Genomic DNA, 23368 nt, shown 5'->3' on the forward strand with positions numbered 1-23368 from the left:
AAGTTCCTACAGCAGCACAGCGGAGCTGCTCCCCAGTTACCCCCGGCTCCTTTACATCCACATCTTCCCCTTCCAAACTGCACCGGGGGCAATTCAGACGCATCGTGCCACCGTTGCAAGAGTGTCCAGCAGCCTCAGAGCAAGGCCAGGTGAGATGGGTTAAATTGCAGTTCCAGCAACAGGAGCCCACCGCCTGAACGAGCAGTCCCCCATACAACCTGGCTCCCCCTCACCTGGTGGCTCCTGCCTTTTTCCCGCTTCCCCCAGACGAGTCCCGGTTTGTCCTGAGGTTTGCTTGCTTGCCTTGTTTATACGAAGGATAATTTTGGATGTGGTAATGGCAGAACTGTAGCAACATGCCTCCCTCCCGCCCCCCATCCTCCGTCGGTGGTGTGGGGCACAAAGCTGCACGCTGCCATAGCCCGGCCGCTTCAGGTCCTGGGAAGGACCAAGCTTCTCACAACTCCCCTCCCAGCCTCCTGCTCATGTCCTCTCTTAATCCCAGGTCCCATCGGCAGACCCCATCCCGGCCAGCACTGCAGCATGCCCATGGAAAGCCTACCCGCAGGCTGCCGTGCTCCCATTGCCCTTGCTGCAGTAGCAGGGGTTGAACCAGCTCAAGGGCATTTCTGGGTTTCACCTGATTTATTCCATGTGTCTTCTATGGGCCTGTCCCACACAGGTCTAATAAATCATGAACCAGATCCTCTCAGAATAATATTAATGGTCATGTTTATAGTCAGCACTTTGCAGGAAATTCCCTACCCACACCTATCAGTGTCAGATCTACCATTTAACTTTCAGGGGCTGTAATTTTATTGGGACACTTGATTCCTGTGCCAGAAATACATGAGCTGCAGGTCTCTTGCCTTGCCCCAGAGATGTGTATCTGAGATTCATCCTCTGCAGTTATTGATCGTGTGAATTACCACGGCACCTCGCAGCCCTCGTCCTGGGATGCCTCAGCACCAGCTGCATGCACGTGGACGCGTCTGCCAGCGGTAACAGCGCGAAGAAGGTGCCTGAAGGATGCTGACACCCTTGGGGGGAGGTTGGGAGTCTTCTTCCCAAGCTCATGAGGCAACAGCCCATTGCTTGGTATCAAATGAGGGATGCTTGGCTGGGTGAGATAAGCCATGATTCACCTTGAAAATGAAGGCAACGAGCTGAGTCTGATGTTACACAGGGTGGGGACATACAGACGAGCGCATCAGCGCTGTCCTTTAGGGACCTGCTTCCAGATCAGACACAGCTTTGCTGTTGCCCAGGTCACTCCTTGGGTAGACTGAATGGAGCCAGTAGTGAGGCACAGCAATCCCGGCTGATATTCCCATTGGAAAACTCAGGTCGGACCCATAGCCAAGCACGGGGCCTGGCAGGCACCTCAGAGCACAGCTCTGCTTGGGACAACCCACCGGTGGGCTGACTGCAGTCCCTGACACCTGGGTCCCTGCACGGGTCCTGCCCTTTCTCTGGGTGCTCCCAGGCTGCACCCACAGCTTCCCAGGGGAGGAGGCTGTCCAGTGACTGGCCATAAGGCTGCTCTGACCTGATAGGGACATATTTTTGCAAATCCCATCTAAACAGGTGCTCACCGGACTCATCCATCACATCAGATTTTTGGGGAGCCCAAAGAAGCCTTACCCTCAGCTCCCAGCTCCCTACGGCCAGGACCTGGTAACACAAAAATGATTTCGCTCCAAGTGAGTAATGCTTGCCATGCTACAGAGTGCTCCAAAACAGACAGGTCAAAGAGGAAGACTCACCAAGTGGCTTTCTTTTAAAACTGATGTCATTGCCACAACTTACATTTATTCTAGTAGTTCTTAAATTAGATGCCCTTAACTGCTCTGGGCCAGTGTACAGCAAATGCAGACCACAGCAAATGAAATAATACAGCAGAAAGAACACGATGAAAGCTCGCTCCTTCCACTCAAAATGCCACCCACTGCCTGTTGGAGATGACAGCTGAGCAGGCAGGATGGCCCCGTACCAGCTCCCCTACTTAGAAAACCCCCAGCCTCTCGCTCCAGAGAGCGGCTGTGGGAACCAGCAGAGAGATCGGCCCAGCACCAGCTCAACGCATGACAAAGCGGACGTCCTCTCCGCGGTGGCCATGTCCCAGCTTGCCTGAAGCATCAGCAGAGAACAAGCCACAGGGCTGGAGACAAGCTGCAGCCCATGCAGTCGGAGCGGGGCAGGCACCGGCTGCTCTCTGCTCCAGAAAGACAGACACCAGGGTGACCTGCAAGCCTGTACAAGAGCAACCAAATGCTACATCTCCACTTGGCTCTTCGTCCTCTGCAACCCAAAACCGGAGCGTTGCATTGCAAAATGGCCCCAGTCCCAAGCGCAGGAGGAAGGCTTCCCTGCCAGTGAATTCCCAGCGACGTTCCCCTTCTCCTCTCCTCGCGTTCCCCTTCCTGCTCGCGGCAGGCAGGGCTGGGTAAGCCACTCCTGGGTGATTCACTCCCCACCAGGCAGAAATGCTTTCTTGGATACACACAGCTGGGCACAGGGAAGAGGCACAAGTCCTCTGATCCGAGCTGAATCACTGCGCCCCGAATGAGCTCCTGCATGCAGGGACACGGCTCCCACAGAGGTCGCGGCAAGGTGAGTATTGCAACAGTACGACGCGTGACTCACCGGCAGAGAAAAATGCAATTTGGGGAAGGAATCGGGAACGCAAGGAGGAGAGCAACCTGCCGGGGCACAACCCAGGGGTGCAAGTCATGGAAACACCCAGGTCTGTCTCAGGGCGAAGAGGAGAGCAAACTTGTGCAGAGCGGTGAGAAAGCGTGGGGAATGGCATCGGGCGAGCGAGCCTGCGCTGGGAGCGACAGGCACCTCGTTCCACTGACGAGGCCGGGGCATCCAAGCCCCGGCTGAGCTAAAGTGGAAAAGATCCTCATCCAGCCACAGTGCTGGGAGCTTTTTCTTCTCTTTCAGGACAGGATCTACCCACAGAAGTGCCCACGTGAACAGGATGGTCACCTAAGGTTTCGGCTGGATGATGCCAGGGTGCATCTTGCTGAACGCTGCCGCAGAGCCAGGCTCTGGCAGAGATGCACCCGTGTGTTGTGGTTTAAGCCCAGACAGCAACTAGGCACCATGCAGCTGCTCGCTCACTCCCTCCTTCTCAGTGAGATGGGGAGGAGAGTTGAAAAAAAAAAGTAAAACTCGTGGGTTCAGATAGGAACGATTTAATAACTAAAGTAAAATAAAATGTAATACTAACAGTAATAAAATATAGTAATAATAATAGTAATGAAAAGGGATATAATGAAATTAAATTTAAAAAAACCTCAAACAACAAGACAAGTGATGCACAATGCAGCTGCTAACCACCTGCTGACCGATGCCCAAGCAGTGATCGGCCCCTCCCGGTCAATTCCCCCCAGTTTATGTACCGAGCATGACATTCTATGGTGTGGACCATCCCTTTGGCTAGTTCGGGTCACCTGTCCTGGCCATGCTCCCTCCCAGCTTCTTGTGCACCTGCTTGCTGGCAAAGCACGGGAAACTGAAAAATCCTTAACTTAGGATAAGCACTACTTAGCAACAACTAAACATCAGTGTGTTATCAGCATTATTCTCACACTAAATCCAAAACACACTGTACCAGCTAAGAAGAAAATTAACTCTATCCCAGCCAAACCTGGGACAGCAGCACTGGCCGGGCTCTGGGCAAACAAACCCATGGCACGTTCTTCCTCTCGTCCCCTCCCCGGTCCCTGGGGCAGCAAGGGCAAGACCTGCACCCGTGCCCCAGGAGTAAGCCAGTGTCCCCAGTGCCCAGATGCCTCCATGGACACTGCTTTGGGTAATTCCAGTTGCACACCCTGCACCTGCCCTACAGGATAACAGACATTTTCCCCACCCCCATGTTTTCTTGCTTGTCCCTGAAGGCAAGGCAGCCTTGATCAGCATTTCCATTTTGTCTTGCAACAAGACAAAAGCTTCCTGAAGTCAACTGTCCCAACAGCTTTGCCAGTGGCAGCAGGAAAAATGGGCAGATGTTCCCAATAAGGTAACAAGGCTTTCCTAATCCCTGCTAGGAAATGGGTGTCCCTAGTCCAGGACACAGCCTGGTCCCTACTTCCAGCCGGCTGCAGCCGAGGGGAAGGTGTCGGCTGGGAGAATCAAAACTGAGATGACAACAGTCATGATGGAAAGCTAGCAGGGCATCCTCCCGCACCCCTCTAAGCCAGCTGGATTTCATCCCGGGGACTGCAGAGGAAGGGAAACATGGTGCCCATGAATCATTCACACCCCGGCTAGCAGCAGGGGCTCCCCTGTCTCCCTCTAGCGACTGCAACTCTCGGAAGATTTCAGGTTAATTAGGCTGGATTGTTAGCTCAAGCTGCAGCTCCTCTGGTTCATGGGGCCCTATGATTTATTCTCCCAGAGGGCAGAGCCCACAGCATTCATGAAGCAGTTGAGCAGGAGTGTCCCCGGACCGGTGGGAGCGCTCATGTGCGTGACAACAGCATGTCAGAGCAGGGGTACGGAGCCAGAGCCCTATTGTGCAAGGTGCTGTACAAAATGGAGAACAACAACAACAACAAAATCTCTATATATAAATAAACCAGGCGCATCTCCACTGGGAATTTCTAAAAAAATCATCCCCCTTTGGGATGCAAAGCAGCTAGGCCCGGAGAGCAGCTAAGCAGCGTTATTAAATAAATTAATTAGCTCAGCAGAGCCCGCCAGGTACTGAACACTTTCCACTTCCAAGCAGGTAAATGAGTCCGTGGGAACAGAGGCTGCTCCACGCTTGCCAGGCAGCGCAAGCTGCATTTTAATGGTAATGCAATTTCTGCAGCTCTGCCCCTGGACGTGGCACGCGAGGGTGCTGTGTGGCCCCCCAGGAGGGGCCAAAGGACCCCCCCAATGCCAGGAGCCACAGCCACTTCTCTGTGGGCCCTAATGCAAGAGAAAGAGTTGGCGGCAAAGGGATGTCTATCGTCGGCATAGCCCAGAGCTTTCCCGGCTCCGGGGAGCGGCGCTGGGAGCAGCAGGTCTGGAGCCAGCGCTGCGGTCGGGGGGAACCTCGAGCAGGGCTGGGAGGGCGAGGTGTGCCCGGTGTGCAGGGCTGAGCATCGCCTCGGAGAGCACAGCCCTGCGCTGTGCATCGCCAACTGCTTCTGTAGGCAGGCAGGATGCCTTTGATCCCCTCCCCAGCCCTATCTCGCTGCCTTTAAAAAACCAACTTTCATCACCCTGGGGTCTGGCAGGAGCAGGCTAAGTAAACTCTCCTCTCCCATCCTAATTGCAGCCGTCAGACGACACTGGCAGGCACAAGTCGGGCAGGCAGCGTGCAGGGCAGGAGACAGGGCAGCGCTGCCCTCCCTGCCAGCACCGTAGGTGTGAGCTTGGCTTTGATCCCCGATTAGGAGGAGGTGACCCAGGGCCAGGCTGTGGGTCAGAGCTTGCTGAGAGGAGGCAAAGGAAGTGGAAAACAGGAGCTGGGGAGGGAAGGCAGAAGGTAGAGGAGGTAAGAGGGGATTATCCTCCATCCTCCCTGTGGGGCAGGTCCAGCTGCGATGGCCCTTCGTGCATCTCTCCCTCCAGATGTTGTGCAGCAAAAAGTGTCCAAGTCCCTCTCCTCCTGCAGCAGCTTTGCTAAAACTCTGGGAATTTCAAGGGGACTAAAGAAAACCCACTGAAAAACACCAGCAGTGCTCCAGCCTCCATTCCCAAAGTGAGTGTTCACCAGGGAAGTGGGGAGGTAGATCTCTGTTGTAAGAGGAAGTTCACAATTATAGCACAAGTCGTTACTGGAAAATAAAATTCCCTGGCATGTTGCAAATAAAAATCTGAATTCCCCAGTCTGGGGTACAAGACAGCCCACAGCGTTCATTCCAGGACCCATTTGAAAGAGAAAATGAGATGATATTTACGATGGCGGAGACAGATAAAAGTCGGTAGGGGAAAAACTGCAGGAGGGCATTTCAAACAATGAATATTACATCCAAAACAGCACAAGATTCACTTGCAAAAAGAAGTCCCCTGTGAACATGCATTGCTGACAACTCCTGAAATTAAATCTCTGCATGCACACACACCTGTAATCTGAGCAGCACTATTGCAAACAGCTCCAGAGAGCATGATCATACCATCTCTTCCTTCGCTCGGAGAAACAGGGTTATTCAGACCCTGAAAGTCTTTGAACAGCCCTTATTTTTCACCCGCAGGTGGGGGCAGCCGTTCTGCAGACAACAGCTATGTCCAGGGCATGGGGCTGCTTGCAACCTGTCGCTGCAGCACACCAGGGTTGGGATCTCTGCCTTGATTCCAGCTCCAGAGTGCAAAGACTGACCCACGAACAAGTAGTCAGTCCTCTTCCCACCCGGCAAGGGATGACCGTTGACACTGATTCCTTATTGCACCCTGATTCCCACCCCAGGTCAACCCTCAGCATTCCCTATGGGGGCTGCCCTAAGAGCAGAGCACGACCCACCCCTCCCAAGCACTCCTGCCTGCCCGTACAGATGTGCCCGTCTGTACAGATGTGCCCGTCTGTGCAAACACATCACCTGCCCTTTCCTCCCAACCTCCTCCAGAGCCACAACAAGCCGCAGGAGCTCCCCAATGGGCTGCAGAAGCATCCCGTGTCACCCCGCAGCTGAGCAATCCACAGATTTGCCCCGACTTGGGCAGGATTAGGCAGAGCTGCTGCCAGGCTGAGCCACCCAGGGAGGACCGATTATTCCCGCCAGGAGCCAAGGCTCTGAAAAGGGACATTGTTTCAAGGATGATTTGCTGTTTCCCCCTCACACACACAAGTCTGTAGCGCCAGTCTGGCTTTTTTGTGAGGCACCTGCTACCACCTGCGGTCAATGATAAGATCGGAGAGGGACAATCAAGGGAAGAAGGGAGCGAAAGCCGGGCTTGTCAGCTGAACCCAAGATGCTCTGCAGAGGGGCTGAGCCCTGCCTGGGTACTCAGCTTTGCCTGAGCCCGGCCAGCCGCTCCAGGTGTTGTGCATTGATTTGAAGGCACCCCACAGCAGTAGATGCTCTGTTCCCCTTTCAGGCCAAACCCTGGCTTCCGAACAGCCCCTGCTATTGCTCACGAGCCATGTGTACGCAGTCATTGCTGGAGGGAACAGGTTGCAATACCTCACTCCACCTCCCCAGCCCATCTTGGCTCGGGGCGCGCTGGCAGCTGGGAAGAGGCAGTGTTGAAATGGTGACCTCAGGCCCTGCAGGAGCTTGACTTGGGAAGGCGATGCGCTCCGGGCAGCACGGGAAGTCCACACCGAGGACTGCCGTGCTGTCCTGGCCTCCTCACGCACAGCCTCACTTCCCAAGGCCGAGCCCTTTGCTGAGCTGTGAGGAGCGGGATAGAAGGCAGCCTCCACCTCTTTTCAGCAAATAAACTGTTCGTTGGGGTGTGATCTGATTTCAGGGGCCCTACAACAGCATCCCAAACGCCTCACCCCCAAACACAGTCCCTCAGGGCTGTTAGTCACAAGCCTTCCCCAGGACAAAGTAATAGCTTAAAGGTGGTTTCACATACACGCTCCGGCTGCCGAGCCCCATTCCTATTGCCCTGTGAGATCCCCCCCCACCCTTTGCTCACGGCAGCACTTTCCTCCACTCCTGAGGACAGCTAGTCCCACCAAAGTGGACTTACCCTTATCCTTCTTCTGCTCCAAAGCCACCACTCCATCCCAGCGTTGATCACACCAAAGCACTCTCAGAGAAGTGATGAACAATCTCCTCTCCTGCCCCTAACCTTAACCTCCTGCCAGCCACTCCCCTCCCCTTTATCAGGCAGCAAACTCCCCACCTGCACCAGCCACCTTTTCCCCTAACCCTTTTTCTGCCAGCACGGTCTCTGCCCAGAGGCGATGCAGGCAGACCCGCATCAGCACGGCATACATCAGCCTAACCTCTAAACGTTGGGAACTCAAATAAAAACGCACCTGAGAGATAAACCAGCCTCCCAGGTTTACTTTTAAAGCTCAGTGCAAATGAATACAGAAGACATTTTGCAAAAATCATCACAGCCTTCTGCTGCAGCATTTCAGCTCTGTTAAAAAAAAAAAGAAAACCCTGGTTAATGGGACAGCTTTGTACTGGGTACTGTCAACGGGTCAGAAGCATCTGTCAAATGTGCAGCTAAGCAAAGAGATTGGAGGGTGTCTTGAGGTCTCAGCAAAGCCTCCTGCAAAGGACTCGGTGCTGTCAAAGCACTGGGGAGGATTTTCATCTGCTGAGCAAGGAAGAGTGCCTGGGGCTGTGCTCCTGATACCCATCCGTCCCAGTGGTCGAGGTTGCTCAAGCTCCTGGGCACCAGGGTTCACCCCGCTCTGCTGGGAACAGAGCAGGAGCGCTAGGTGGAGGAGTCATGTTCGCGCCCTGTGCTACCTCCAAAACACGCACAGATAATTTGGAGCAGGATGCCAGAACCACCCATCATACTTCACTTTTTTTCCCTTTAGTCTTTGCTATAATCCTTTAATGAATTAAGTGGAGCAATTAAGCAGGATTTTTATTTTTTTTTAAAGTGAACGCGCATGAAAATGGAGATGGGTATTTTTGCCGTTCAAACACTTGATATAATTAATGCAAAGCCCCTCAGCTTTAGGGATTCTCCACACCTCTCACCCAGCCCTTTTTCTGTTTATCTTTCTGGCAGACTGCCTCTTGTATTTATTCTAATGAAGGTCGACCCTTCCTCTTGCTCATGCTATGCCCGAACTGCACAAGACAGGGGGAGGAGGGAAGGGTGGAGACTCAAAGCTGCTTTAGAGCAAAAGCCCCAACCCAACATCAATGGTGAAGAACCCTGACATAGCAGAAAATGGAGAAACCTCCTGTCTGGGGGAATTTAGAGGGCACCACGACCTCAGGGCAGGGTCAGCATCATGAGCAAAGCCCTGGCACCATGGAGCTGCTCTGCAGCCCTCTCAGGGCCACGTTGCCTGGTGTTACAGGCAAAGCAGAGATGCCTGCTGCCTTCATCCATTTCCCATGCATGGCCTCACTGCACACATCTTTCACAGATTCAAGGCAAACCAGGAAATCTCTGTTTAGAGGGCATGCTGAAGAGACACTGTATTTGCTATTCAGTAATGTATCCAGCCTTCATCTCAAGCGGCTGAGTTGATTTCTCATGCCCAGCTCCCTGCAGAAGGATCTGCTGGACAGGGTGACAAGGTAATCAATCACCTTTGCTAATCCTGACAAAACAGAGAGTTTGGCTCTGCAAAGGAGGCTGGGCAGGCTCACCTTCCCAAGGTAGCCCTTTGGTAGCCTGTATCTTCTGGTGCCACCAAACCTCCTAGTCCTCAGGCCCCTTCTCCATTCCTTTGCTCCCCCTCACCCACCTAATCCCTGTTTGGCTTAAAATGTTTGTAAGTATAGCTGAACATCTCTGCGCCTCAGTTTCCCCACCAATGAAAAGGAGGTTAACAGATCCCTCCCTTGGAGGATGCAGGCACTGGGAGATGACAGACATCTAGGAGATGTGGTGGGCCCAGGTCAACATCTAGAGATGCTCTGCCCCTCCTGCTCTCATCACAAGTGTTTTACCAAGACGACTGTCAGCCCTACATACGTCCTTATACCCCCCACACCAGCAACGACGGGAAGGGGCCCAGGACTTGTAAAAACCAGCAGCATAAGTCCAAGGGGAAACCTCTCAAACATTTCTCTGAGTGCTTGGACAAAATGTTTCAAAGACGGGCAAAGTCTTACCTGTAAGTCCATGGGCAGTTAGCAAGTGTGGCTCACTTGAAAGCAGGCAGTGGGTCACTGGTGAATCCCAAACTGACTGTCCTGACTGGGCTGGATGGTATCCCTCAGCACTAAGATTTGCTGTTTGGGTTGGGGAAATGCCTCTGCAATCCGTATTTCTCTCACTTTTCACTCTTTTTTTTTTTTTTTTAACTTCTTCCTGTTTGCATCAAAACACATTTCCTGATGCAAAAAGGTCTTGGTAAGTGTTCTCTGACTCATCGAACTGGCCAAACAGATCTTCTGCCTCCACAGGAACTGGACCATCCTGTTTGTGGGTGCAACAGCCGCCCCCAGCTGTGTGCAGAGGGCTGAGGAAAGCTGTTCCCATTGTGAAACACTCCCTGCCAGATGTGGGCAAGCCCTCCCTCACATCTGGATAGCAGTCAGCCATTTTGATTTTCTCTCTCAGTTCTTTGTTGTCTTGTCCCAGAGCAGGACAAGTCTTGGAGATGAGGCTCTTTACCCATTTCTCCAGAACAGTCCACCAGCTTTTTGCCTGTAGGACCACAGTTTTGTAAACCCAGAAGGAAGACAATAATACCCCCAGGGAAAGTAGCTTCACTGTTGGGAGAGAAGTTTGTCTCCTCTTCTTTGATACCCTGTGAGAAATCAGTGGGAGTTTGGACAGTGGATTTGTTCAGTCGTACAAATTCATGGAGATTTGGGCTGCTGGTACTGTGTCCGATGGTGGCCACTGCCCTTTACAACCTGGCTGAGACCCTGTCTTTCTCCATACTGACACACAAAGAGTGCTGCATAGGTTGCAAAGCCTGCAGCGATCATGCCAAACATAACAGTCAATAAAGTTGATGACCCTTGCTTGATTGTCCGGTTCAGCCAAAGCAAACACTTTTCCCCTTGGGCTGCCATGCAAGATGCTTCAGAAATTAGGGAAATTGCTCCCACAGCGTCCCTGGGAAATCTCAGGGACACGCCATCCATCAATATTTTGCAGTCTGAGACAATAGCAACATCTCCTGCTACACTGGTACAAGCCCAGACACTGTGCTCTGGCTTCCTGTAAACAAGAGCTGTTTAGCTCTAAATTCTTCTTTTGGCTCAGGCTCCCCTGGTTCAGTGAGGATGGTATCGAGATAATCATCACATGGATTGTGTTCCTGGTACAAGGCTCTGTTGCACAAAGGCACCTCTTTATAATGCCCTTGGAGCAAGGAAGTTCCAGGCTGGCTTCTCCACCAGGCATGACTGGGCGTCAGGTCTCAGCACCAAGCCGAAGGAGAAGTGGTAGACAGTGAGGATCTGACAGGGGAGCAGGAAAATCTGGGGTTGGGGCAATTGATTAATAGAGAAACATTTACAGACTGCTATTCAAAGGAGAAGAGGGTACAAAGGATCAGGGCTGGAGTAGAAGAGAATTTTTTTCCCAAAGCAAGATAAAGCAGGAGGGGAGTGGTCTTTCCTAGGGAAAAGAGTTAGTGGTCCAGGATTTTTCAGGCCAGCCCAGAACAAATGCAATTATTTCCCTACTTGCAAATTAACCTCCACTTTGAAAGGTTTCTGCTTGAGCCGGGCAAACTGGAGAACTCTGAGTGAAGCAAGAGAGCAGGCAGCCCCCTCCTCTGCCTGTGCCTGATCTCCCAGTGCCTGTGCAATCCCCAACGTGCAATCCAGTGCACTGGACTAAAAGTTAAACATCCAGTCTAAGCTAGTTGTGTGGGGCCAGTGAGGGGAGAGAAGCATCTTCTGGGAACAGCTCACTCCCCCTGGACAGACACCTGAACTTGTGGGGTTGTAATTTAACTTCTCATCCCTGCTCTGCCCTTCAGACAAATTAACTCGCTGTCCTCTTTCCCCACCTCCTAGCAAAGACCCAACCATTTTGCATGTTCTCCCCTCCACCCTTCTTCACTGCCACCCCCACCAACCTCTTTCTCCTGCACAAACACCAAGCTGAAGCTTGGTTTCTCAGCCAGGATGATGGAAATGCATGTCCGCATTCATCCATCCACCACAGCCCCAGCTCCTTCCTGAGGAGCAGGTCATGAGGAGGGACTTGCTGGGGCCCTGCCTTGACTGGAAGCCACCATGACTCAGTGCATGGTGGGGAGAAGGGGCTCCAGTGCAGTAACTTCAGAAAGAGTGGTGGGCCTGGGACATTCCTGGTAGACCATAGCATGACCCAGTGAAGTCCTGTGAAGAGCACCAGCTCCTTAACTAATTAAGCTAGGAGGGTTAAGGAGTCTGTGATACAAGAGGCTCTGGGAATGTAAGGCCAGCGATGCTACCTCAGAAACTGAAGAGAGAAACCTCCTGCCAGACCTGGAAGCGAGAGGCTGTTCTCTGGGCACGCCGGCAAGGACTTCGCCTCGTCCCCCAGCACGCTGTGATGATATCACCTGCTCGGGTCTGGTGGGCAGTTTTGCTTGAGGTCACTTCCCCATGCCTCGCAGGGACGTGGTGGCTTCTCTCCCCGCTCTGCCCCGATGGCCGCCCCGCGGAGACTGCAGTCACACAGCCGCTCCGGATTCAGTCACCGCCACCCCAGCCAACGATGAGATCAGTCATCCGGCACGCGGTGGAGACCGATTGGCTTGAGATGAGCTAATGCCTGCTCTGTGCAGACGGATGGAGGGGGAGGAGGAGACACGCTGACTCGCTAGCTCATCCCATGACGAGAGCAGTGGTCCAGCCCGTGCCCTCCCAGGAGGACAGCGCGCAGCTCCCGCCTCCCGACGGGGCTCCGCTCGGCACGGACGATGGAAGCGGAGCTGTGGTACACCCCGGTACTCTCTGCCGACAGGTCTTCATCGCCTTCCCTGAAACACCGAACCTTCTCCTGGGGTCTTGCTCAGCATCTCGCCCCATCCCATCAGTGTCCCATCTGTCTGTAGAGCGATGACATCCCCTCTGCGGGCTGGCATCCCAGCCTTCTGTTGCGCTGAGCTTCTGACTCTGTCCTGGTGCCAGATGGCTTCGGAGGCAGATGACTTCATCTCTTTTAAAGGGGCAAGGGACCTGTCAGCAGTGCTCTGGAAGAATCGGTGTGCATCATCCTTGGTGGGGAAGCCAACGAGAGGAGCACGGCACAGCAGTGGTTACGACCCCACAAAGGGCCCGCAGAGACTTGGATTCCGGTCCAACATTGCCAACAACCTCGTGTCCTTCACTCTTAGCAATGCATTGTGTTTGATCTGTCTCACACAATAGCCTTGTGCAACACCACAGAGAGTGGGGGGCCCGACTCCAGCATGAGCTCTGTGGTGATGCCCTCCTGTGCCTGTAAGGGCAGGGACTACCCAGCATTCAGCCTCAAAAGCCAAAGATGTCTTAGTGGAGCCTGCACTGGATGCTGGGGAGACCAGAAGGAGTGGTTTGCATTGCACCAGCCTCTATCCCCAAAACTAAGTGTGATGGGTGGCCTGAGTCAAACCCACCCATCAAAGGACTCCTCTTGGACCTCAAGCCACGATAACGTGGAGCTGGTCTATGGAAATCCCAGTTCAAATTTGTATTGGGTGAAAAGGGTGATTCTCAGAGTGAGAATCAGGTTTGCACAAAGAGATGCGGTTCAGGGCCTTTGGTCCCATGCAAAGGGAGAGATGGATCCACCCTGTGCCCCTTGGCACGGAAGATGAGAGAGATGCAACCTGCCTGTCCCTCTCTGCAGACAGCACCTGCCTCGCTCCCCCACGTGTTCTGCCTGGCCGGGAGCTGCACGGTGGTTTGCAGCTCCATGGGAACGATCCTGACTCATCCGAGCAGCTTCATGGAGGGTTATTATCAGCGCTGGTCAACGAGGTTGCAGTGCACACACAAGCACAGGGAGCTGATTCCTGCACAAGGCTGGATCTTCCCCTCCCCCAGCACACGCTCCCGCTTGTTGGGGAAAATGCTGCTGTTGTTCCAGGCAGATAATCGCCCCTTCCCGTGCAAGTCCCTGCACGCTCCCGTGCAAACATACCCACAGAGCATTTCAGCATAGCAGATGCTGAGGCTCAAAGGCCAGACCCACGGACCGGCTCTCCTTTTTGCAAAGGGGAAACAGAAGTTGCTTCTCCCTGAGGGAGGTAACTCTCAGTCTGGCTTGGCTCTGCCTCGGGGCCGTCAGATCCCAGCACACCGGTGAGCGGACATTTGCTGTAGATTTGGAGGTGGTCTGATAAATCAGGTCAGGCGCCATGGGAGAGCAATGGGAGCTGGGACCACTTAGGAAGTGCCCACCACAAGGTTAGGAGCCCACCCTCACCACAAAGCTGGACCATTTCAGTCCCTAGCTGGGCCAGCTCGCTTAAAGAGTGCCAAACCCTCAGCAGGGATGATAAAGGGGGTAGCACCATCACGTCTGTTTCTGAGTGCAGGAGGGTTTGGAGAACCACCCCAGTGCCACATCTCAGCAGCACTGCCCTGACCTCCAGGTCCATGGAGACAATGCTCTGGCGGGGCCAGTTGCAAGTGTTGGCCAGGAAGGGCACGTGTTTAGGAGGATGAGCTGGAAGATGGGCCTGCAGGCATGTGTTCAGGAGGCAGGCAGATCTGGTCCCCAGGGCAGTGAGTAGGTATAGCCATTGGCAGTGAGGCCCCTATAAGTGTTTCTTGTCGGTCCAGAGAGGCCCGTGGTGATTTCCCTACCCTAGCCTGAACATGCTGCTTCTCTGGAAAACTCTTTGCGTGCAGCTAACCCACAGCAGAACATCTTGGCTTTATCAAATGGAGATCTTGGGCGGAACCAGGAAACGAAATCTCTCCCCGTGATTAGGGAGAAAGGAGCGTCCTTGCCAGCCAAGCGATGGAGCTCTGACATTCCCCGTGCCCTGGAAAAGGGCCCGTTGCACCCGACGGGGTGAGATCCCGGCAGTGGGACATGACGGCATGAAATGTTGACACCAGCTTATGGAGCTTTTGTTGGCTTGTTTGATTGACTGTCTGAGTGGTGTGAAGCAGCACTCAGGGCAAAGCCAGGCATCGTGCATGGCTCTGTCTTCCTTCTTTCTTTCCTCCCGGCGCAGCTCCCCCAGCCAGGCCAATCCTCTCTGCTTGCAACCACAGGTAATTCTGCAACCCACCCCTTTCTACAGAAGCAGGAGTTGCTCCCTGGGACAAACACAACACTTTTCTTCCCAGCCCAGCCTGATTTCAAGTTGAGTAAGAGAGCTGAGAAGGCAGATCCAGACCGTTTTCACCAGTCCCAGGCTCTCACCCACCACTGATAGATAATTAACAGCTGGACCTCAGGAGAAGTTCTCCTGTGCTTCTTTCCCTTCCTGGATCACTGGGGGAGTAACCAATCCAAATGAGCCCTAAGAGCCCCTGTTTGCCCTTGTATGGAAGGCAAGAGTCCATCTTCTATGACCTTAGTGTCCTAACCAACTATAATCTGAGGATTTGAGGGTCTCTTCTCCATAGCTAAAGCACTGCTCACCCCAATGCCGTGATTTAATTAGGAAAGGCAATATTTCTTCTTAAACCATCCGGTACATTTGGAAAAATGGACCAACTTTTGGACAATCAAGTCCTCCTTCACTTGTGTACCCAAAAAGCTTGTCTATGTTTTTTTCTCCAGCTACACCTGTTTGGCTAATATGATGTTTCTCTGCTCCATATCCAGGGAGTAAAGTCTTCTCTGAGAACTGAAACTAAGTCCCCTGCAGCCCCCTGCAGCCAACAAGACTGGTACCATGCTCTGCCACTGCTGTGGAAAGGAAGACCTGGTGTCACCAATCTGCTGGCAATGCAGTGGAGTTGTCAGTGGCTTTTGCACTCACTGGGCATTTGTACCTGTATTGTAAGAGGATCAGGTAATAACCATCCCTAGCTTATGCCCAAGCTTTCTGGAGGGTCTGCCTGATACATGGCTCTTCCAGGAAAAGCAGCTTCCTCAAACAGCATTTCATCAGCAAAGCACGGCAAAGAAAAGGGACTGAAAGAGTGCCTCTGTGACCACCTGGAAGAGCAGTGAGACAGTGCAAAAAGGAGAGCTGTCTTGCGGGTGGCATGATAGTCTTGCCTTGCTGAAGATCAGCACTGCTAGCCTCGCTAGCTGAGAGTTCATGCCTTGCTACACTAGATGACACCAAGTCCCCAAGTCCAATGTCTCCAGGGTTACCCGCTGCTCCAGATGCAGGCGAAAGGAGCAAGGCACCTGGCCAGTTCTGAAAGGCTCCAAACACAGGGAAATGCTGGTTCTTGTAGCAATCAGCTGATGCCCTGAAGCCAGAGGTTTGCTCACTCGTACCTTGGTATGTCTAAGTATAATACAAGTATTGTTCTGAGTCCTGCCTCAGCCCCATTGAAATCCAGCCACCAATACCTGATTTTCTCGCCTTCCATGGCCGTGAGAGACACAGCTGCATGAAGGAACTTTTCATTCCTCCCAAATGCGCCTCCCATTGCCATTACTGACTGGTCACCTGGCCTCCTCTCATGAGACATCTTAAAGAAGAGGAGCTGATTTGCAATTTCAAGGTACTATTACTTCTACTATCACTTTTATATTCCTCAAAACTTCCCTGCAAGTTCCCTTACAAGTCATCTGACTAAAACAGTTGGAAAAATGGACAAGCTGCACATGTAAATCTAACTGGATTTATGCCCCCTTCTCATTCCGTTCAAACTATTTCTGAAAGATCATGATGAACTTGAAATCAAAGTCATTTTCCAAGTGGAGTTAAGATGCTGTGAGGAGAGCACCCAATAAGAACATTAGTAGCACAAAAGCTAGCAGATCAGTTCTCAACCCAGCACTGTCCCAGGGTGACCCCAGGGAGATCACTCAGTCTCACCATGCTGTGCAAATTTCCTCTCTCGTTCTTGGTACGAACTGTTCACTAGTTTTAATCTAAAATGCTGAACAATTTTGATTCCATCAAAACTGCATTTTCTGGTGAATTTACCAGATTGCTCTCACTGCCCTCCAACAACAACCCCAAATAGTCCAATATATCATGCGTCAACCTCTTCACAACTTTTTGGATTTGCACCATGAAATCACATGGATTTTCCCAGGAATTGGTGTCCTGTGATTTAATTTGACAGTGTCTAGTCTGAGAGAAGTTCCAGCTGAAGCTGTATGTGTGGCTGGAGGATTCATAACCTGCTGTCCTGGGGGATTTGCTGGTGACTAGTAAGGTGCAAGTTTGCACCAACCACTCCTCCTCAAACGGGGTGCTAATGGGGTCTGTCTCTCTCCTCTACCTGCTCCTGTGCTCACTTCCATCATTGTGCCTGCATGGAGGCTCAAAAGGAGCAGTTAGGCACCTATTCAGACTGGTTAAAATTGTCCAGTTTTCATATTCTTCACTTGTTTTTGTTTTCCTAAAACTGTACAGAAAGCTTTCTGGTCATTTCCTCTGCAAAAATGCTCCACAGGGGGGAAAAAACTTCACCTAAACCTGAACATTGATTTCCCACATTGAGACTTACCCCGGTGTCTGTTCAAACCCCACTGCAATCTAAAGGCGGTACTGAGGGTTGGGGGGAAAAGGAGGGGAGGGGGAAGGGGACTGGGACAAAGAGGACTGAAGCTACCCACCAACTGCCCATGTTCTAGCCAACGTGACAAGGAACACCCACAGAAGGGTCTGTGTCCCTTCCCCTCTCCCCAGCCCCCAACAACACCCCCAGAGTTGGGATGCTCTTCCTTTGCCAAGAAAAATCCCCCAAAGCTCTGGTACAAGGTTTGGTCTCCCTGTGCTGCCATCTCTCCTTGCTACCTCCCTCTCTTTTCTCTGCCTCCTGCCTTTTCAGGACAGGGACCACCTTTTCATCCTCTGCCTGTACAGCACCGAGCACCCTGGGGCTTATTGGCGGCAGCTGGGGTTTCTGGGGGCTCCCCCAACACAAACAACAACAACCTTCAAAGTGTCTCTCCACACGCAGCTGCTCTGAGGGCAGATTCAGGTTTCCCCCACCCCCTTCTCCCCATCCCTCCTTGCAACACCCACCTGGCAGCTAGTTAAAAACAATCTTTGGGTTTTCAGGTGTGTTGGAGGGATTTACCTGACATATTTCCCCCCCCCCCCCCCCCCTTGCAGTTGAGGTCCTGGATTTCATGGCAATACTAGTTAATCTAACAGTAAAAAGCTCTGCAATTATTTGGCTCTAAGGCTTGGGTCCTTGCCCAGCTCTGACATACACACACACACAAGTTCACTTCTCCAGCGAGGGAGCAGGCGATGCCTCTCCTCTTCCTCCTCCTCCAGTCCGTCACGGAAGGGCTGGCTCTTCAGCGAGGGAGTTCCACCTCCTGCAACTTTCTCCCTCGCTGCTCTCAACCTGTGCTGCCGGAGTTTCAGCCAGCAAAATCGCTCCTTGCAGGAATTTCTCTGAGCCCTCGCCTCTGATTTGCAAGCACCATGGATCCCCGGCAGCCAGCAAGGTGCTGCTGCGGGAGAGGATTTTCAGCGGCGAGAGCAGAGAGGCAGTAAACTTCAGGAGAGGTCTCTCTCCTGTTGCAACAGGTAAGGCACGCTGCTTGCTGGTGTGGGAAGTTGAAATGACTCAGGGAGCAGTCTGTACAGCATGGATGGAAGAAGGCATGGAGGATGCAGAGATTTAGTCATGAAACTGCTTTAGTCATGAAACTGCTTTTGCATGCGAGTAACTTTTGCTGGAAACAGCCTTATCCTAGAGATAGGGCTTTGGGATGCAAAGGGAGAGCCTTTCATCTTTTCCTCCCCTTTGGCAGCCCTAGCGTGGGGGGGTTATGGAAGGAGCCAGGAAAAGCTTCAGCCACGTTTGCACAGAGTTTGCATCTGCTCTTAGCTGGAAAACTTCAGCATGCTGCAGCCAGTGCAAGCAGGTGGGCTCCAGGTAGCAAACAGGAAAGCCACACTGCTGAGCAAGGCAGGCGAGGAGGGACTGAACAGAGAAGGGCTCCAGGTGTCCAAACAGGGCAGGATTTCTGCAGGGAGCATGCTTGTGCTGGAGTAAATGGATGTGCTGCTGCAGGAGCAGCGATGGCGTCCAGCTGCAGGCTCAGTCGTTGGCTGTATACAACCTCACTAACTGGAGTGATGCGGTACCGCTCCAAGCTCTGTCTCCGTGTTCCCCATTAAGCCGCTTCCATTGTCACCTCGAACTCAGCTGTGCTTTGGTGATCTCTGAGTGTAGGCACGGCGCTGGTGTTTCCCAGCCCTCTCTCCCTGTACGGCCAGGCAAGAGCTCCTTGCCCTCCCTGGTCCCCTCCGTGACAGGCACCGGAGCCGGGGAACCGAAGCAAAAGCCACTGTCCCCGCTTCGCACAAGACCGCGTGTGTAAACGTGTGCGTGTCTGCATCAGTGCAACTTTGTTCACTGTCAGGTGTCTGATGGCAAAGTAAGATGAAATCCCAGAGCAAATCCAGTCCCAGTTCAGGGCGCGCAGGAATTATTTCCCACGTACATGTTCGGCGCTGAGAAAAGAGGTGAAAATACAGGGAGGGAGGCCGGGGCACTTGGAGCAAATGGGGCCCTTCCAAACAGCAGTTATCAGCTAATCAGCCTCCCGGGGGAATTAAAGGCAGACTTGGTGGAGTGCAGCACTCCAGAGGGGCAAAGATCAGTTGTCACACAACAGGGGTTGCTTTGGACAAAACTTTTTAAAAAAAGCTGGTGCTCGCGTGGGTTTGCTGCTGCGAAGGGCCGAGAGTTTCCAGGACTCGTGGAAACTCCATTTGTGCGGTGGCCGGAGCGGAGCAGCTTTGCCGGGGCCGGCAGGGCTGCGGCCGACGGGCTCCCGCTTCGCCCCGGGTGCCCTGGATCCTCTGCCCCGGACTCAGGGGAGCAAAGAGCGGGTATGGGATACGTAGGGAGCTGCCACGGCTCTCCAGGTTGTCAGCTAGAGAGACCTGGGAGGTTATCGGAGCCTCGGGACAGAAAGCAAACAGTCTGTATCGGGCTCCTGAGGAAGGCTGGGCTGTCTTGGTATTCGGGGAGGCAAAATCACCCGGGCTCGGTATTGTGCACCCTTATCATCATCTAATACACAGCACACCTCACCTTATCAGGAACAGTTCAGGGACATCCGCCTGTCTGATAAGTGACTGGGGTTCCTGAGGGACTGAGCAGGCAAGAGGTTTCTAACCCAGCCAGGGGCTTCAGCCTCTCTGCTTCTCCCCATCTGCTTGTTGTGCTTTAACGCGCTCCGTAACGTTGCAAAAATGAGCCCAACCACCCTGCCCGCGGAGGGGAGAGCACAGCAGGATCTGCTTCTCTCCTGAGCTTTTCCCTTAGCTACAGCTTGCACCATGAATGTATTTCAAATCCTAATGCTCTCAGAAACCAGTGCGTCTCCCAGCCCTCCAAACAAACAAGCATCATTCATGTACGAAGGGAGAGTTCAAAGGAGGTGTAACACCTGGAATCAAACATCTGTTAGAAACTAATGCATTTTGCATCCTACGCTCCTGCCAACTGCTCCAAGGCAAGTCCTAGAGGATCGTTCCAGCTACCTCCATGCTACAGAAATGGCATTCCCTGCTTTGCGTACCTCGCTTTGTTTTTTTGCCACGTGTGGAGTATGCAAGTGCAGCTGCACCTCGAGCAGTAGTGGGCTTTCTTCTGTATCATGTGCAAGCATAAGAGGATTAAATACCCTCAGACTTTTTTTTTCTTTTTCAACTGGGTTGGCAACACTGATGCTCCATTGTCTATTAGCAAGCTGATTTGCTGAGCAAGCAATTTTTCTCTCAACCACACTTTTTCCTTGGCAATGGGGCAGGTACTGGTTTATTAGCAAAGAAACTTTCTTTCCTAATTCTTGGAAGAAGGAGCTCCAGGGAGGGGCAGGCTGCAAGGGCTGTTAGGAAGGTTTGTAGCTCAGAAATGAACAAGCAGCAGGTTTGAAACAAACCAAAGGAAGTAGGGTTGTTGGGTTTTTTTTTTCCACACAGAGGGCATAATTAAATTCTGGAACACATTGCCACAGGATATTGCAGAGGCCAAAAGTGTACTTGGCTTCAAACAAGGTTTCGATCCATTTGGGATGGATAGCTCCAGTGGCGGTTATTAAATGCAACAGCCCAAGAACAACCGTGTACTTGCACCGATGCTGGAAAGTGGGAGAAGGAACATGTTACATGTGCCTTGTTTCTTATGCTCCTCCACTAAGCAATCAAAACTGGCCATTTTGGGAGAGAGATGGCCAAGCATGGTTAGTTTGATGTTCTTGTGTTGTGGCACTCTTTTGGACTGACCGGGTTGTACCTTGGATAGATGCTGTGACTCAGGCAGCCTGGGATACGGTGGTTATGCCATGAATAGATACTCCATATGGCTCAGGTTGACAGGGACACTGTGTGCCCAGCCTGGTATCTGGTTGTCGCAGGTGCTGCAAGCAGTGTCTGCGCACCACTGCCTGCTCCGCAGAGTCGTTGCGATGGCGAGAGCTTTCAGAAACGCGTTTCCAGCAGACAGTCCGGAGTGGGAGGTAGCACCTTGTGCTGGGAGTGTAACGAGAGCTGACAAGGACACAAGGACACGCTGTGGCAATTAGACCAGCCTGGGCAAACATGCCTGTCTCAGGGGTTAATCTTTTCTCCTGTGAAACCCTGAGCTCCCCAGGCCAGGGGCTGGCTTTGCATCAGCTTGTATGGCACCGTGGATACAGCAGGGGAGGTGGGCTGCTGTAGGCAGGTTTCCCAAGAGCAGGCAGATCTGGGAGCTGAAGGTTTTCTATCAGCTTGCAGGTATCTCTTTGCATTCAATAAATGTCTGCTGCAGGGAATTTCTGTGGCACAGCTACTGGCATCCTGGCCAGGCATCCTTTTACGAGGGAGGATCATGCCCTGATCATCTCATTCATTCTCTGTCCTCTGTGTCCTTACGCTGCCTCTGAACACGGGAGAGGGATGGGAAGGAGCAGCGCAAGGCAGACAGATGGCAACAGAGTGAAAGAGGCTGCGGGCAGAGCGGAAAGCTGCTCTCCGTGCTCACCTTCAGGCACCAGAAGGGAAAGACCAGCAGGGTGCTGGGCAGGGGAATAAGAAGATCTTCGTCTCAGTGCGGGGACAGGTCTGCGGGTGAATGAGAATTGCTTGGTAGGAGAGAAAAAGGTGAGGGAGGAGGCATAGTGGCCAGGGCTGCGCTGCAGGGCAGAGAGAAATCGAGCGGTCCACATCCTGCTGAGCGCTGGGGCTCCTCTCCTGCATCCAGTGGGGCACACAGTCCCTCACCCAGCTCTTCATGCCAAGATGCTCTTGGACTCGTTCCCAACAAATTTTACTGATCGTAGGATAACATGTATGTTCCCCACCAGGAATCGCAGAAAGGCTATCGGAGGACTACCGGCACTCAGGTGATGTAGCCAATGTCCTCGTTGCAAGCATCCAGGTTGAGTTAAGGTGCGGATGAGGACTCACAGGGTCAGACAGCTCAGGATGAGAGCCCCTTCAAACACTGGGCAGAGCAGCTCCTCTCTCCAGGCTGGGGTGGGAGCTGAGCCCAGTCTGGATTCACAGCTCTGGTGGGTCAGATGGGAGTTGTGTGCTGGGATCCCAGAAGGGATCTCACAGGCTTTGCAGCACCTAAATAAACAGCTGTTTTGCGAGCAGCAGAATTCATGAAGCTTGGTTGCCTGGGGCGGTCTCTCTTGTGTGGATTCTCTGATGTCTAATAATCGGGTTGGGCGCACATTAGAGCCTTTTCTTCCAGCTGGGAGTCCTAATTTGGATTTCTCTTCTCTCTCCTGCTGCTTTTCACAAGCTTGTGCAAACCTAACTCCTTTCAAGTCTTTACCTATCTGGTTAAATTTGGCTGAAACTGGCCAGTGGATCCAAAAGGTAACAGGGAGGACTGACAATGTGGTCACACACACCAGCTTCCCTCAGCAGTCTGCAGACAGGGGAATGATTATCAGTGCAAGATAATTTCCATCCCAAGCATGAGGAAAATGTGAAAGGCTCAGTATGAGTTTTGGCAGGAGAAAGCAATCAGGAAAGAGCCCGGGATCCCTTGTGGGCTCTCACAGCCTGTGCTGATGGCCACGGCACGCCTGCTTGGCCAGCTAGTTTGCAGTGACCAAGGTATATGGCCCTTGGCACTAACAGCCTCCACAGGAGCTGAATCCCAGAGAGAGAGGTGCACAGTCCTGGCAAGTAGCAGAGTTGGGGCACGCTCATGTGAGTACCTGGCACGCTGCAGCTGGCTCTTGTGCCAACATGTTTGGGCTGTTGCACCGCGGTGCCCAGCCCCTGGGCCCCTCGCACCCTGCCTGGTGAGCAGCTCCCACCGAGCCTCCTTCCCACTGGCACTGCCCGTCTCCAGCCCCCAGGGCTGTTTCTTTTCACAGGCAACAGGTATCCCATTCCCATCAGAGCCACCAGTGGGATCTGCTGTTTCCTCCCTGTCTCCTGGCTGTCCTAGCCGCCATCCTTGGCCAAGGAGGTAGTCAGCACCCCCAAACACCTCCCTGGTTACCTGTGCAATGGCAGCTTCTGGACCATGAGCAGGATTTACCCCCCTGCTGCCAATAACTGGGGAGAGCAGGAAGCTATCAGTGAGGAAGGAAAAGCAGCTGATCGTTTCATGGGAGGGCAGAGGAAGGGCGTTAGGAATAATGTATAAGGATGCTTCCCCCTGTCCTTGGCACAAGCAAGTCAACCTCCCTGATGTCATGCTTTCTCTGGGACAGGAGCCAGCAGCAAGGCAGCTGGCACTGCAAGGGTCTCTCACTCCCCAGG

General features: G+C 52.9%; 1 protein-coding gene across 1 annotated transcript in view; it reads left to right on the forward strand.

The window, feature by feature from the left end:
* The first annotated feature begins 17933 nt into the window (after positions 1–17933).
* Positions 17934–23368, forward strand: part of FAT2 (FAT atypical cadherin 2) — a 59929-nt gene continuing 54494 nt past the window's right edge. Inside the window, exon 1 of the mRNA XM_029998354.1 lies at positions 17934–18169. The gene's annotated coding sequence lies outside the window, so the exon portion shown is untranslated. The remainder of the gene's footprint in view (positions 18170–23368) is intronic.

The sequence above is a fragment of the Aquila chrysaetos genome, chromosome 22 (assembly GCF_900496995.4).
Source record: "Aquila chrysaetos chrysaetos chromosome 22, bAquChr1.4, whole genome shotgun sequence".
NCBI lineage: Eukaryota > Metazoa > Chordata > Aves > Accipitriformes > Accipitridae > Aquila > Aquila chrysaetos.